Source organism: Poecilia latipinna, unplaced genomic scaffold (genome assembly GCF_001443285.1).
Source record: "Poecilia latipinna isolate Pla-1442-1.1 unplaced genomic scaffold, P_latipinna-1.0 Scaffold1848, whole genome shotgun sequence".
NCBI lineage: Eukaryota > Metazoa > Chordata > Actinopteri > Cyprinodontiformes > Poeciliidae > Poecilia > Poecilia latipinna.
In genome coordinates this window covers 31,234-34,737 of record NW_015114464.1, presented here as the reverse complement: position 1 = coordinate 34,737, position 3,504 = coordinate 31,234, and positions in this window count along the sequence as shown.

Sequence of the window (3,504 nt, the reverse complement as noted above, 5' to 3'; positions counted from 1 at the left end):
AAGCGGGGTGAGGCAGAGAGGTTGAGAAGTGATGCCTCGCGGTGTAGGGGTGCCTGGCGGCGGTGGAGGGATGAAGCACGGTGGTGGAGGGGTGAAGCATGGCGGTGGAGGGGTGAAGCACGGCGGTGGAGGGGTGAAGCACGGCGGTTGAGGGATGAAGCACGGTGGTGGAGGGGTGAAGCATGGCGGTGGAGGGGTGAAGCACGGCGGTGGAGGGATGAAGCACAGCGGTGGAGGGGTGATGCACGGCGGTGGAGGGATGAAGCACAGCGGTGGAGGGGTGATGATCTGGGCTCGTTAGCAGCCTTGTGCTCCACTGAATGCTGGATCTTCTGGAGTCGATGTGAAGCAGAGACTGAGTCAAGACCAGGAAACGAGTTCACCAGAAAAACACAGACTTTAACATCCAGTCATTTTACCCTCATTTAGCTAAATAAAACTTGTTTAAGGCTGTAAATGTTACGTAATCCTTCTGAAAACATGACTGCTTAAAACTTTTAATAAATATCTATCATAGAAAATGTGTTTTTGCTTTTAAAGAACCATCATTTTATTCCTAATTTTAGGTTTTAAAACAACAGAGCAGATGGAGACAGCTTCTTCTATGGGATGTTGATATTTGTGAAAAATGCTATAAAATCCTCTAAAGTTGATATATTTACACCTAATATTTTAATGCAGTGAGTGTGAAATTGAAGTCAAAATTATTGTTTGGGCTTTTGAAGCCAATTGTGAAAAAGCACATAGTTTCCAACCTGGTTGTTTCTTTTCTAGATATGTAGAGCAATTATTCCATAAAAATCTGAATAAGTGCCAAAACCTGCGACTCTTATTATATCTTAACTTAAATGAGTTGGTTCTTTATTAGTTTTGCCAAAGGATGGTTCTGAGCTCCACAACAGCCCCAGCAGCTGAGGCTTCCCTCAAGCTGGTTCTGGTTCTGATCAACAGGACAGTTTCCAGTAAACTTATTATTCTGGATTAGCTCAACAAAATGCAGCGACCTGTTGATTCAGTCTGAATTCAATCGGGAAAACCTGGAGGAACCTCCTGTTTTTAGCTTCATTCATATTTCCCATCAATTCTGCTGATGCTTCCTGTTCCTGCTGAAGAGATGCACTCCCCAGAGTATGATGCTGCCACTGCCATGTTTTAATTTGGAGGCTAAGCGCATCTTTTCCCCCTTCATGGCTCATTTAAAGGCAACTTTTATTCCTACAAAACCTCCATAATTGATGACTCTCCCACCTGAGCTGCTGATCTCTGCAGCTCCTCCAGATTCATGCCCCACTTTGTGTTGGACTGACACAGAAATTCCCAGTAAATTACATTGAATATCATGTCAGAATCCTAAACAATCACAGATGTGGTCGTTGTGTCAGTCTTGAATCAAACGCAGCTTCCAAATTACCATCTGAGCTGAAGTCTGTAACCTTCTCATGGATATCATAACTCTATTTGTGAAGAAGACACCTCATCTCCCTCCTCCTCCTCATCTTCAGATTTTCCAGCCTGTGGTCTGAATCACATCAGTGGCTCCTTTTCAAAACAGGCTCACAAACATCATGATTGATTCAGCTGCTATCCTCCAGGATCTCTCAATGCCTGCCTGGGCGGGAGATTAATTTCCTTTTCCTCGTCTTAATTTTTACCCATAAAAAGGCTAAATGTCAAGCATGCCTGCCTCCTTCTAGTGACACGTCTATTCCAGCAGATAATTACCATAAGGAAATTGATGCTTTAGTGTGCAGAGGGGAATTTAATTTACTCCGACATCCTCACAGCATAATGCATTCCTAAAGAAAGAGACTTTTTCACTTTGCAATTGACTTTTTAGATAAATTGGACTATTTAATGTGATTATCAGTGTTGAACGTCTTTGACTTATTAAGGTGTTGAAACCAATTAAGGGTTACATGCTGCCGGTGCTTCCAAATATGAGACGGTGAATACTGCTTAAAGATCCATGAAATAAGAACCATCCAGAGCCTTTTGTTCGCTAGTCGACCGTCACCGCTACCTGATGATGTTTTGAGACCTGCAAGCTGCTGGTATTAATTACAGCAACATGCTTTCCATGAGTTCAACCCGAGGAAACACGGAGTTTAGCGCACTTTGATTGCATCTGATGTAAAAACGTGACCTGAAAAACGTACGGAGATCAAATCCTAGAAGGCCGAAGAGCAAAAAACGTAAATAATGGAGACGCTTTTCCCAATATTTGCTGAGTCACGCTTCTCTTCTGCTGTATTTTTCACATCTCTTCATGTTGGAGTGAGAAAAAAAAGTGACCCCTGAAGCTTTGAGGAAGTGTTGCTGCAATCCCTGTTCTGGCCGTGAAGACATGGCGGACCACAGGGTGCTCCTGCCCAAAGTTCCTCCTTTTGTAACCAACCGCTTGAATGTTGTGCTTCTCCGGAGATAAGGGCAGCCTCCCATGAAAGGTGACTCAGCAGCCGAGCTCACACAGCTTCTCCTGAGATAAGAGCGGAGACAGGGGCCAGAGGACAGCGGGATTGTGGGGAAAAAACAGTCACAACTGGAGAAAAGTGTCAAACTGCTGCTTGTTTTGTAACACTTTAAGCTGAGGATGTGAGTGGAAGCTTCAGGCTCTAATTTAGTTTATGACTGGGACTTTAATGTGCTAATTTTGATTATTATATTGCATAAAAATGTTAATGTAATTTGCTTTCCTTTTCAAAATCCCGAGCCAGAACCTTTCTATTCACATGTTTCTGGTACATCTGTAAATCTGACGCACAAGCAACATCAGTCCAGTGATGGACTGGAGACACTTAAAGACTATTAATGTGTTCAAGTTGTGCTAAAAGCAGTTAGCCTTGTAGCACAAATAGCATCTCAATGCTAAACACGTAGCAGCAGCACCGACATCCTCAGTGTCCACATTTCTAAAGCTTTCCTCAGAAACTGAAAAGCTGAATGAATAAAATAACATTTTGCACCAATCAGATGGTTTAATAACCTAAATAACAGATTAAAAACAACAAATATATTTGTTTTTGAGCTCATGTGTCTGTTTATTCAACAATTTAGCAGCAAAAAGAGATTTTGAATTAAAAAGGTTTCTTATTTTGTCGATAAATGGTTTTCAACAAAAATGTGATTACTTCGAATGAATTAATTACAGACCCAGCAGGTAAATCGTTTTATAGTAGCTCTGGTGAGAAGAAAAGAGTTGCAAGAAAGCCTGAAAAGCAAACTACAGTTTGTTGTCTATCATGAAGATGGATGGAGGTAGATAAAGGCTGGAGGAGGACAATGACCTTCAACATGAAGCTGGAGCAACAACATCCCATCATATCTATGTGTTAGAACGACCTTGACCTAATTATAGCCGAGATCCAGTGAAATCGATGCCACAGACACTCTTCATCCAATCTCAAATGACTTTTAGTTATAGCTGCTACAAAGAATCAACTCAAGGATTCTAGATACAAATGCATGCCACACTTTTCAGATTTTTATTTGCAAAAAAAAAAAAAA